The sequence below is a fragment of the Bidens hawaiensis genome, unplaced genomic scaffold, assembly GCF_021521415.1.
Source record: "Bidens hawaiensis isolate Kalapana, Puna unplaced genomic scaffold, B.hawaiensis_p1.1 tig00036763_1, whole genome shotgun sequence".
NCBI classification, from domain to species: Eukaryota; Viridiplantae; Streptophyta; class Magnoliopsida; order Asterales; family Asteraceae; genus Bidens; species Bidens hawaiensis.
The window spans coordinates 132,208-146,410 of NW_027496419.1; positions in this window are offsets into that span (position 1 = coordinate 132,208).

Genomic DNA, 14,203 nt, shown 5'->3' on the forward strand with positions numbered 1-14,203 from the left:
ACTTAAGGTTTGTTGATGAAAGGGTGTCACAAAAAATGAGATGTTATAATCTGCTTCAAAAGCTATATGGGTTTGGTGATACCCATGACCCGTTTATTTTTTCTTTTTACTATAAAATTGTTTCTTAATAATAAATAATACATACATTTTTTTAAATCGGATATTATTTTTTAGTATATTCCTATTTTATAGGAAAATATTTGGTGAGATCAATTATTAATTTAATGAGATGTTATAACCCGTTTAAGGGCGATTTAGATATGGTGAAACCCATACCCGTGAATTCTACTCAAATGCATGAGAAGCCTCCATTTAATTATAAATCAATCTGGTGGCTTTAGAGAATTTAGGAAAGTTTCATTTATATATATTTAAGATTAATCTCACCAATTATTTGATATGAAAATCCTATAAAATGGGGATATAATAAAAATTAATATCCATTTTTTTTTAAAAAAAAAGATAATATTTATAATTATGAAACAATTTTATAGTAAAAAAATAAGCAGGTCATGGGTCTCATCAAACATAAATAACTTTTAAAGATGTTATAACATCTAATTTATTTGTGAAACCATTTAATCATCAAACCCTAAATATATTATTAATTTTCTAACAATAAATAAAACTAAAATGTATATATATATATATATAAATATTAGAAACGTAAAATGTAAAACAAACCCCGTAATCAAACCCTAGTTTAATTTCCCAATATGAATTCAGTTATACAATTTTTTTTTCTTTAAGTTTAACTTAAATGAAAAGTTTCACAAAATAATATTCATATTATAACAAATGAACATAAACGAATAAATATAAAAATTAAGTAGATAAGTCATTCAACGTTTCATTAAAATATGAACATAACCAAACATAAATTAATCAAAACAGGTTAAAGTATATTATTAACTTCTTACAATAAATAAATAAAATCCAAAAAAAATACATTCACAATATTGGAAACGAAAAATTTAAACAACCCCATACTATGGGGATAAAAACTAGTGTGTATATATATATGTATATGTGTATGTATATGTATTTAAATAGTTTGCATAACTATAGTCAAGTTAGTTTTATTATTATTGGGTAAAATTAAAATACAAAGAGAGACAAAAATGAGAAGTGTGAGGAGGATTTGTGACCACACAAAAGACCCCTTAAAAATATATTAAAAAAATAAGAAAAAATCACAACTTAAATATAAATAAAAAACGCAAAAGATTAAAAAACTAAAATGTTTCCACCATCATTCCCATTCATAAAAAAACAAAAGCAAAAAAAAAAATTGACGAAAAGACACAATGCCGAGATCAAAGACACAATGACAAAAATAAACAAAAAACACAATTATAACTAACAAAACACACAATAGATCGCAAAATATAACTCAATACCGCACAAAATATAGCACAATGTTGCGTAATATAACACAATATAAATAAAAAAAGACACAATGTCCAGGAAAAAAGACACAATCAATGAGGAAAATAAACATAAAACCCATCAAATATTAACGACTTTTTTCACTTAGCATTTTTTTTTTTGTTTTTTTACCATTGTGTTTTTTTTTGTTTTTATGAGAACGAGAAAGAAAGTGGAAACATTTTTGTGTTTTTACTTTTTTTGTTTTTTATTAAATTTTGAGTTATGATTTTCTATTTGTTTAAAAAAAAATTGTGAGAGATTTTTTTTTGTATGGCTACAAATTCTTTTCATTCATCTGATTTCCCCCCGTTTTAGAATAACTTAACCCTATGAATTTTGATCCCTAATGTTTATTTTTGTAAGGCCCCATTACCGGTGCCCTACTTTGGAAGTTGGATTTACTCAAAAACACATTTCTAAATATTAGAGTTAATTAAAACTTTGGCGAATATAAAAACTTTCATTAAACATTCATAAAAATTCATAAATTTGTCTAAATCAAGCATTCTTGTCTTTAAAATTTATCATCAATTCATAAAAACAACTTGATTCTTCAGATGCCAGCCTCTTATTCTTCTGTTATATGTCCCGCTCAGGCTAGCTGTCTTATTCTACCCACCTGCGTGCATACTAAAAGTCAGCTAAGCTGAGTGAGTTCTAGTTAATTATACAACATACCACACATTTATAATTACATACTTTCGTACATACTTCATACTTTCATACTTTCATTTATAATACTTACTTACCTTCGTACTTTCTTTCTTTCATATTCATACATTACGTTTTAAAGAGCATTACGTCCTATAACCTTCGCATATATTATTAGGTTATGCAACCCTGTAACCTTCGCATATATTATTAGGGTATGCAACCCTTTAACCTTCGCATATATTATTAGGATATGCAACCCTTTAACCTTACTTTCTCTTTCAGTATCATTATTACTATCACATTCATACATACCTTTCACAATATCATACATACAATATTCATACGTACTTTCTTTCACATACTCATATCATCTTACTACACTATACCTTCCTTAACAATACGTGTGATATCCGAAGATCATTCACGTACTATCAAGCATTCATTCGTAATATAAACATAACTATCACATTCATCATTAAGACATACACTTATCATTTAAGGTAAGTGTATTAACATTCACATTGAGTATGCACACAGCCCTGAAAACATAACAAGGAAATGGGGCTAGAAACTCACATGAACTCGGTTACGTTCACCGTTAATGGTTATTCCTTTCTTTAGCTGTGTGCGACTAACTGTATAACAATTACACGTATCAATTAACTATCACTAACCATATCGCGTTTCTAGTTTAATTATAACCCTCAACAAACGGGGATCCGTGGGCAGCGCCCCTGGTAGCAGGGTTCTAGGGGCGGCAGCCCCTAGCGGGGTCCAAGGGGCAGAGCCGCTGGCTGGGGTTAAGCTGCCAGATCAAGTTGGAAAAATTTTATTTTCATTAACTATTCTTAACAAAATTTCCATTAGAAATCTTAAATTATTATTTTATTGTTAACTCGTTCATTATAACGAATGGCCTTTTTTTAAGCCTGATTCGTTACCTTGATTCGTTATCTTACATGATCTGATTCGTTAGCTGATTCGTTATCTTAACATGGCCTGGTTTATTATCCTAATTCGTTATCTTAATATAACGAATTAGCATATAACGAATGACCTGATTCGTTATCTTAATCTGACGAATGAATAGATAACGAATTAAGGGTTCATTCGTTATCAAGTCACACGAATGGGTCCCATTCGTTATGACTGCGTAATGAATGACCAATCATGATGAATTATCAACAGTGCCTATCCAGACTTTTGACTCAGGGGTCAAAGTCAAAATCGTCAAGAACAATCAACATCAGATCTGCGATTTAACCCCAAATCTCTATGAAACAACGTGATTTTGGTATCAATGAACTCGGATTCACCTCGCCTACAAACCCCAATCCATTAATCATCCAAATATTAGGTTTTACATGGTGCGGTTTACACATATATACATACGGTTCATTAATCAATCAATTAACCCATCAAATATTAACGAATATCAGTGAGGTATGTTGTGTTGGATTCATTTTTACCATCTATACCTAGATCTAAGATTGCTAAACGAATCCGAACCTAAATGAACAAACTTCCATTGTAAATGTACCTTAAACGAGTCGGTTTATGAACACGAGCTAGTCTTGATGTAAGTTTGTCTCGTTACGACGTTCTAGCACCAACAAGCTCGGGTTTTCACCTTCGGATCTTGGTTCGGGATATAGGATGGTGTTCGTGTGTGTTTTTGAAGGTGTAGGCTATTGTGTAGAGATGGATAAAAATGGAAAGGATTAGGATTTAAGGGGTATTTATACTCCCTTAAGCCCATGGACCTAAGACCCATTCCATCTCTTATTCCATCTTCTAGAGTCCAAGTGTAACATCCCAATTTTTCCGTTCGGTTAATAATAAGAATAATAAAATATGATAGGATAAGTAGGCTTTTAGATGGAATTAATTATTGACCAAAATGGAAAGATGGGCCTTAGGTCCATGGGCTTAAGGGTGTATAAATACCCCTTAAAACCTAATCCTTTCCATTTTTTTCCAAATCCACACCATAGCCTACACCTTGATAAACACACACAAACATCATCCTATAACCCAAGCCAAGATTTGATGGTGGAAACCCGAACCCGTTGGTGCTAGATCATCGTGAAGAACCAAAGCAACATCAACGATCAGCTCGTGTTCGTAGTTCGACTCGTTTACGGTACGTTTATATCGAGATCTTGTTCGTTAGGTTCGGATTTAGTCTAGAAATCATAGATCTGTATTAGCATGGTAAAAACGAATCCAACAAAGCTAAACTTACTGAAATTGATTACAGTTTGATAGGTTAATCGTTAGAATGAAAAACACGTATATATACACATAAATCTCACCATGTAAACTCATATATTTGGATGATTGGACCCTTGGGGTTTGTAGGCGCTGCATAAACGATTCCAATGATACCAAAATCACGATATTTCGTTAAGAACTTAAGGTTTAATTGCAGATCTTAGATATGTTGACTGTTATTGTTCTTGAAGATTTTGACTTTGACCCTTGAGTTAAAGTCTGGATAAGAACTTGATGATTCGTTATAATTAAGATAACGAATCAGGTAGTTCGTTACTCGCCCATTCGTTCTGTCAAGATAATGAATTAGCTACCCAGTTCGTTATGATTCAAATAACGAATCAGGCGATTTGTTACTCACCATTCGTTATAATTTAGATAACGAATTGAGTTGTGTCTGGGTAACGAATCAGATGAGATAAGGTAACGAATCAGTTAGCGAATCAGACTCAATTTGTTATAATTGAGATAACGAACTAGGCCATTCGTTATAGCGAATGAAGGAGGATTTGGTAACGAATTAGACAGTGAATTGATAACGAATTAGCCAACGAATTAGGCTTAATTCGTTATAGAAAATGAGTTAACGAGTTAGATAATAATTAAAAATCCTAATGGAAAATGTGTTAAGACAGCTTAACTCAGCCAGGGGCTCCGCCCCTTTGACCCCGCTAGGGGCTGCCGCCCCTAGAACCCCGCTGCCAGGGGCGCTTCCCCCAGACCCCCGTTCGTTGTGGGTCATATACAGATATAAATACGATATGATAGTAATAGTTAATTGATACATGTAAATATTATACAGTTAGCTGTGCACAACCAAAGAAGAATTAACCATTAACGGAAGAAGTAACCGAGTTCAGGTGAGTTTCTAGCCCCACTTCCTTGTTATGTTTTCGGGGCTGTGTGCATACTCGATGTGATTAGTAAATACACTTACCTTAAGTGGTAAGTGTATGCTATATATGATATATGTGATAGATATGAATAATTGTTTGTCAGTACGTGAACGATTTTCAGATATTGCACGTACTGTCAGGTTGTAAATAAAGATATGAATATAGTGTGTAATGTAAGGGTGATTGCTTGTCGATACGTGAACGATCTTCGGATATTGCATGTATTGCCAAGAATAGTGATTGTCTCCTTATATGGATATTAAATGATAAATTATATATAGAGTTCCCTCTACGGATAATATACAGAGTGTTCCTTAAATGGAAAGCATAGTGTTCCTTTAATGGAAAGCCCCGTGTTCCTTTGATGGAAACCATAGTGTTCCTTTAATGGAAAGCATAGTGTTCCTTTAATGGAAAGCCTAGTGTTTCTTTGATGGAAAGCATAATGTTCCTTTAATGGAAAGCATAGTGTTCCTTCTATGGAAGTATATAGGATGTTCCTTCTATGGAGAATATATATATAGAGTGTCCTTCTATGGAAAATATAAATAGTAGGGGTAATAGTAATAGTTCTGTTAATAGATATTATGTGGAGATCCTCTTATGGATATTTATACAAGGTTAAGATATGTGTATGTATTGTATGTCGCCTGATTAACTAGAACTCACTCAGCGTAGCTGACTTTTAGTATGCACGCAGGTGAATATGATTAAAGAGCTAGCATGAGGTTGGCACATGGCATGGATCGAATGACTGGCATTTGAAGAAGGAAGAAATGACGTTTTAATTTGATGATTTATGTTATGGTTTTAAAGAAAAGATTAAATGTTTTGTAATAACGGTTACAGTTTTATATTCCGCGAAGGTTTTAATAAACTCTGATTTGTAGAACTGTGTTTATGAGTAAATCCGACGTTAAAGTGAGGCACCGGGAACGGGGCCTTACACCAAGCCCACCCTCTTACAGTTTATTATCTAAACCGATACACAACACAATAATGAATAAACATAATTTCTTTTATTATTGTAACCGAAAGTAGGATGTTACAATTTTCTTTTTCGTTTGTGGTGCAATTGTTTAATATATAACAGAACAAATAAGATTAAGAAAATAAAAAAAATTGTGTGTGTAGTGTTATATCCATTTAGTGTGAAAATGTGTTATCTGTTTGTGAACAAAGTTGGAGACAACATGATGTAGTTTCAGAAGTATTTAAAATCGCTAATGACACTTTAATTAATAAAAAACCGATAAAATGAACCATAGATTTCAAGAACAAAGTTCTTATGATTCAAATTCAATCAAAAACTAACTAAATAAAAGTTCTAACAATCCTATTTATAAATAAAAATAAACATTTGAGCTAGTCCGACTTGATTAACCGGATGTCCGGATGCTCCCACATCACAATAGATATAATGTGTTTGGATTCATCCAGTCCTGTATATATATAGAAAGCATGAAACATGTATTCATACTTCTCAAACCATTTCTACATATTTTAACCAAAATAATATAACTTCAACCAAAAAAAAATTCAAAATGAATGATTCTTCTTCGTCCGACGACACATATTTTATATAACATGCAATGGAGTTTACGATCGAACATGTTTTATTTGGCGACAACCAAACATCGCCTCCTCTCACAAAAAAATTCGGTTGAATAGAGATCGTAAAGATGCACACGACCGTTTGGTAGCCGACTACTTTGCCGAAAACGCAACTTATACATGCAAAGATTTTATGCGCCCGAATGAGTAAACATCTATTTTAAAGAAAATTTGATGATATAGTACGAATGGATCCATGGTTTGAGTTACGTTCGGATGTGAGAGGGAGACGTGGTTTTACTCCACTACAAAAGTGCACTGCAGCGATCCGGCATACGACGCGATTCATGATGCTTGGACAAGTATCTTCAAATGTCCGAAAGAACGGTACACGATAGTGTTTATATGGTTACCAAAAATATTATTAAGTTATATAGCAAAAAATATTTACGTAGCCCTATTTGGAGTGACATTCAAAAATTATATAATGCTATAAAACAAAACATGGATTTCCCGGGATGCTTGTAGTATTGATTGTATGCACTAGGAGTGGGCAAACTGCCCAAATGTTTGGCGCGGTCAATACATGCGAGGTGATCATGAACACCCGACTATATCCTTGCAAGCAGCTGCATCATAAGATTTATGGATTTGGCATGCCTTCTTTGATGTTGCCAGTACAAACAATGATTTAGCGGTCCTCCACCAGTCGAGGTTTTACAATAATATACTATAGTGTACGATGTCGGAGACAAGTTTTCATGTTTCAGGAATCGAATACAAACATGGGTATTATCTTGTTGACAAGATATATCCGTCGTGGTTCATATTTGTGAAATCCTTCATGTGCCCATAGGATGAAACATGGAAGAAAGTTAAGGTAGTGCAAGAGTCGGCATATAGTGACCAACCCAACACGAGCATGGACGCCAAAAAAATTAGACGAATGATATCAATATGTATTTTGCATAACATGATTGTTGAAGACGAGGGACATGCGATTTGCGAGTATAACGATGATGAAGATAACGTCCAATATCAACAAATTGACGAAACATAAAGAGAATATAATCGATTGGCTTTGGAAAATGAAGATACACATGAGGCGTTACGTTCAGACTTGGTCGAACATATATGGTCTCTTCCGGCTCTTCCCGACAATTAAGACTAGGTATTTTTTTTAGTTTTAGTTTATTTTATAATTTTATTTTCAATGCTTTAAGTTTAAATTTAATTATTAATGTTTCAATATTATATAAGTTGTATTAAGAAAAAAAACTAAAAATAAAGAATTTTGTATACCCTTGGTTTAAGGATGAGACTGAATGATGGGAGGGATGTTGATGTGTCGAAGACATAACGAATGAGGAAAATGGTGTTAAAGGTGTATACCCCTTAGCATTAGGGATACTTACTTTAAAGAATATCAAATATTAATTTTTGGCAAAATCAAGATGATTGTGGAGGTTTGACAAACTTTTGGACTTAGCAATTCTTTTTTTATATTTTTATTAATTGTTTTCTAGTGAAAAGCGTATGATTTTCTACCAACCGTTTTTTCCTTTTCTTTTATTATTTTTGGTGTTTAACCGCACCAAGGATCATGATCCATGGCCATCGATCTCAAACTACCATTGTTTAGATTAGTGTATTTTTTTTAAGATCTATGGATCTCATCTCTTGATATACGGATCCAGGAGACCGGCGCTAACCACGGTCTCCGCCTTTCTTTCTTATTGTTCCTTTTCTTATATATAGATCTAAAAGCCCACCGCGTGCTAGGCCTCGACAAACCTACACACAACTACGGTCACTAGTTACCAACTTACCTGTTGGGCCAAGTTATTTGGTTTGTACTTAGTTTGTTTGTTTTGTTTTGGGCTGTGTATGTAAACCGAGATCCCTGGATCTCGGTGAGCTTTGGGCTATGTTGGGCTAGTAGGTTGAGCACCCTATATATAGAATGCATTGTATAGGGTTCTAGGTTGTTCATTGAGTTGCGTTTTGGCCGTCTAAGGGTTATTCTAGACGAGTTGTGTATTGATAGTGCTTAAGCACCTGACGTATAATAATACGTGTGTTTTGAAGCCATTCTTGTGTTCTATGTGTTTGTGTTTATTTGTGTTCTTGAATCCTCTAGTGTTAAAATTCCGCACCAACACCTAGATTGTTGATATTTTAATTGAAAGATCTGTCTTGGACCTTACAATTGGTATCAGATCCTTAGACCTTTTCAGGCTCGTTATTGTGATATCAAGGATTCAAGAGATAAAGGATTGGTGGCCATTATAGTTTTTAGGCGGGTTCCTGATCGGATTAGAAGAAGACAGTATTTTTGGTAGAGATTTGGTTAACTTGGAAACAAAATTTAAATCCCTTGATTTACGGGATTCAGTTAGTTACAAATATCAATCATTTATTTCAGATCTCGGCAGAAATCGGTTGTTCTCGGTGTGTTTTGAAGACATTCTTGTGTTCTACGTGTTTGTGTTTATTTGTGTTCTTGAATCATCTAGTGTTGGAATTCCGCGCCAACACCTAGATTATTGATATCATAATTGAAAGATCCGTCTTGGACCTTACAATTGGTATCAGATCCTTAGACCTTTTCAGGCTCGTTATTGTGATATCAAGGATTCAAGAGATAAAGGATTGGTGGCCATTATAGTTTTCGGCGGGTTCCTGATCGGATAAGAAGAAGACAGTATTTTTGGTAGAGATTTGGTTAACTTGGAAACAAAATTTAAATCCCTTGATTTACGCGATTCCGTTAGTTACAAATATCAATCATTTATTTCATATCTCGGCTGAAATCGGTTGTTCTCGGTGTGTTTTGAAGCCATTCTTGTGTTCTACGTGTTTGTGTTTATTTGTGTTCTTGAATCATCTAGTGTTGGAATTCCGCACCAACACCTAGATTGTTGATATCATAATTGAAAGATCCGTCTTGGATCTTACAATTGGTATCAGATCCATAGACCTTTTCAGGCTCGTTATTGTGATATCAAAGATTCAAGAGATAAAGGATTGGTGGCCATTATAGTTTTCGGCGGGTTCCTGATCGGATTAGAAGAAGACAGTATTTTTTGGTAGAGATTTGGTTAACTTGGAAACAAAATTTAAATCGCTTGATTTACGGGATTCAGTTAGTTACAAATATAAATCATTTATTTCAGATCTCGGCTGAAATCGGTTGTTCTCGGTGTGTTTTGAAGCCATTCTTGTGTTCTATGTGTTTGTGTTTATTTGTGTTCTTGAATCATCTAGTGTTGGAATTCCGCACCAACACCTAGATTGTTGATATCATAATTGAAAGATTCGTCTTGGACCTTACAATTGGTATCAGATCCTTAGACCTTTTCAGGCTCGTTATTGTGATATCAAGGATTCAAGAGATAAAGGATTGGTGACCATTATAGTATTCCGGCGGGTTCCTGATCGAAGAAGAAGAAGACAGTATTTTTGGTAGAGATTTGGTTAACTTGGAAACAAAATTTCAATCCCTTGATTTACGAGATTCAGTTAATTACAAATATCAATCATTTATTTCAGATCTCGGCTGAAATCGGTTGTTCTCTGCTGTTAACCAACAATATTCAGTGTTTTCTGCCCAGATTGTTTGTTTTCGGTTAAAAAGGGGTTTTTTCAGTCAAATTTACTGGTTCTCGTTCATACCCCGTCTCTTGTCCCATGAGGGGTCTAGTGGATGGAAATTTCGTTTTGAGAAATACGTTAAGATGAAAGATCCCAAAGTTTAGAGAAACATTGTTAGGGGGCCTCAAAGAATTACCTATCAACGTGATAACTCAACTGAGATCTTTGTTAAGCCCGTTTCCATGTATGATGATGACGATTTGCTAAAGTTGAGGAAGATGAAAAGGATTTTTCAACTCTTACCATGTCACTCTCACCTGAGATTCCCTACGCTTTAGAGAACTGCAATCTGCTAAAGAGTTATGGAAGTCGTTGATTGAGGTGTATGAGGGGAACGAAGACATGAAAAGGAGTCTCCAAGACTTGCTACGACAAAAGTTCAACATGTTTAATCATGTTTTGGGGGAAACGTTGGAAACTCAACTCCAAAGGTTCATAGCACTAGTGACTGAAATGAGATCAACAAGTATTTATCTAGCTACCTCTGAGATCAACAACAAGCTGGTAAACTCATTGCCAAAGAGTTGGGATATGAATGTTGCTGTCATCAAGAAGACTAAAGATCTCAATAGAATGTCTATATCTGAGATGATGGCTACTATCAAGGCATGTGATATGGATAACAAGCAACGTGCAATAAATCATGCGAACTCCTATAGTGCAGCTGGGTACAATGTTGCTTCCAATAATGCTTGTATCTCTTAAGACAGTTTCTCCATGTTTAAGGCTACTCAGCAACTTCCACCCCAAGGAAACTTTCAGATGTTCAAACCTACTCAAGGCCAATCATCCTCCATTCCTCCTCAACCTGCTCCAGTTTTCTTCAAAAAGTCTGCTCAATCGTCATCTTCTGGCGCTGCTCATGGTCAGAACTCCAGTCAGACCCCCCTATTCTGAAAGAGACTTAGGAGAATATAGCTCTAATGGCGGGATTCATGAACTGCTATAATGCATTTCTAGCTGGAGACTTGGTCAAACCTGTAGTTGCTGCTGAGCTCGATCAGATCCATCCTGATGATGTTGAAGAAATGGATATCTCTTGGCAAATCGCCATGGCGGTATTTCGTGCTAAGAAATTCACTAAGAGAACAGGCAAAAACAACTGGAATATGCCAAATACTCAAAAGGTGGGTTTTAACAAGGACACTCTTAGATGTGACAACTGTCACAAGCTGGGTCATTTTGCTCGTGAGTGTACTAACCCAGCAAAGGAAGGAAACACTGAAAGGGCGCTGGTTCCAGTGGGTAATGCTAGAGGTGAGGTTGGGGGTAGTTCGGGAAATGGTGAAAGGGTATTGGTTGCTCAACAATTCTCTTGGGAGGATCAGATGGCTGCTCTCAACATTGGAAATGAGACTGCAAACTTTGCAAATGTTGAAGACACTGAAGAGGAGAATGCTACTGAGGAGCAAGTCAAGGAACTTCAATTCGCATATATGGCTTTCACCTCTCCTGACTCATCTGAGGTAAGTTTTCAACCTTGTTATCTATATTGTGTTGATAAGATAGAGTTATATAAGCTCCATAATGATAACTTAATTTGAGACATGGAAAGATAAAATCTGAAAATTTCAAACTTAAGAAAAATGAAAAAGGCTTTATTGATAAGATAGAAGTAAATCAAAAGGATTTCTCAAGGCTTAAGTCTGAATTTAGTTTAAAATGTTGTCATTACCTAGATGGCAAACAAGAAATCGCTGAACTAACTACTAAAATGGAAGCCTCCAAGTTAGAAATTTCAATTCTAACTAGTAAGTTTGAAAGGCCTGAACTTGATTTTAAAAAATTCGATGCTTCCAGTGAAGTAGTTAACTCGATGATTGAAAATCAATTATGCTGGAAAGAAAATGAAGGTGAATGCATATGATATAGTCAAGTTCCCCCACCCTATAATCAAAATTATGTCAGTACTCCTGTTACCAAAGAACAGGAAGAAAAGATAAAAGGCATGAAGTACGGCAAACAAGATAAATGTGGTGGAACCAGTTCTGTGAATGCTAGTGCGTCCACTTCAGGAGTGAATGATTCTAACGTTTTTGCTTTATGTGCAAAAAAAGTAATTGTGAAGGAATGGACTGATGAGTACGACGACCCTTGTTTTGAATATAATAATGACGATGTTTCTGATGTTCCTTTAAAACTACCTGTTTGAATTTAGTTATTCCAACTGTTTGTGTGGGTTATATTTTAAAGAGCAAGGATTCTAGTGTGGTTGATTCTGTTAAAACTTTGAATTCTGATAATTTGGTATCAAATAATATTAAAAATTCAAAAAATTCCAACAAATACTTACCACCTAAATTTGTTAAAGAGGGATGCTCTAATGACAAACAATGTGATAAGTTCAAAAATGTGAAAAATGATCCTCGCAATTTGAAGCAAACTGGTCCAGACAACCAGTCCAGATGAGGAGCTGCCCAAAATGATTTCTACAAAAAACGTCAAACATGTTTTAATTATGGCACTCCTAGTCATATTGCTAGAAACTGTCCACATCGTCCATATGTTCCTTATTATGGATTCTATCAGAGGAATATGCCTTATATGCCTCATAATTCGTACAAGCAAAGATTCATGCATAATCAGGCTAATACCTCTAACGATGATTGGAACCGAAACAAGTCTGGTAGGTTTAGTCCTCATCAGACCAAGCCTGACATGTTTCGCAATAGGGTTAGAAAGTGTGCTTCGGTTTCAAAGACATACACACATTCTAAATCGAAATGGGTAGAGAAGACAAAATCGTGTCCTTCTAGCCCAAAAACACCGGATATGAAGCAAACCATTCGTACTTATAATGCCAAATCCTACAATGGTAGACATAAATAGTTGCCTAAGTCTCCGGTGAAAAGTCTGCAAACCAAACATTTGATGATCAAAAGGATATGTCATGGCAACCCATGAAAACTTTGGATGAGTCAAGGTCACCCAGTGTAACTATGGACTGGGTACCAAAGTGGCGCTTTGTTCAGGGACATCTATTGAGGAATATCATCAGACCTTGGTATGTTGATAGTGGCTGTTCCAGACACATGACGGGAGACATTTCTCAACTTCATGACATTCAAACATTCAATGGTGGTTATGTGTCCTTTGCGGGAGGAGAAAAGGGGAAGATTACTCTAAAGGGTACTGTAAGTAACGGTGTTCTAAAATTCGAAAATGTTAATTTTGTTCCAAAATTGAAGCACAGTTTGTTGAGTGTGTCTCAAATCTGTGATAAAGATTTCTCAACTCACTTCACTAAGAAGGAGTGCTTGATTTTAAAACCTGGTATAATTATACCAGAAGACTGGATTCTTGTTCGATCACAACGAAAAGATAATGCTTATGTGATTGACATGAATAAAAATGGTCCTAATGAAATAACTTCCTTGTTTTTAAAAGTGTCAGAACATAATGCCTTGCTTTGGCATTGTCGCCTTGGTCATGCTAATACTAAAAATTTGAATCGTCTTGCTAAAATGATTTGGTACGTGGTCTACCTATTAAAGATTTTGTGAGTATTGTAATATGTGTGGCTTGTGCCTTGGGTAAACATCATCGAAAAACTCATAAGCCAAAATTAATTAATACCATTTCATCAGTTTTTCAATTGTTACATATGGATCTTTTTGGACCGGTTCATGTCTTGAGTCTTTCTCGTAGCTCTTATTGTCTTGTTATTACTGATGATTACTCACGTTTTACTTGGGTGTTTTTCTTGTCAAATAAGAGTGAAACTGCATATTTGATCAAGA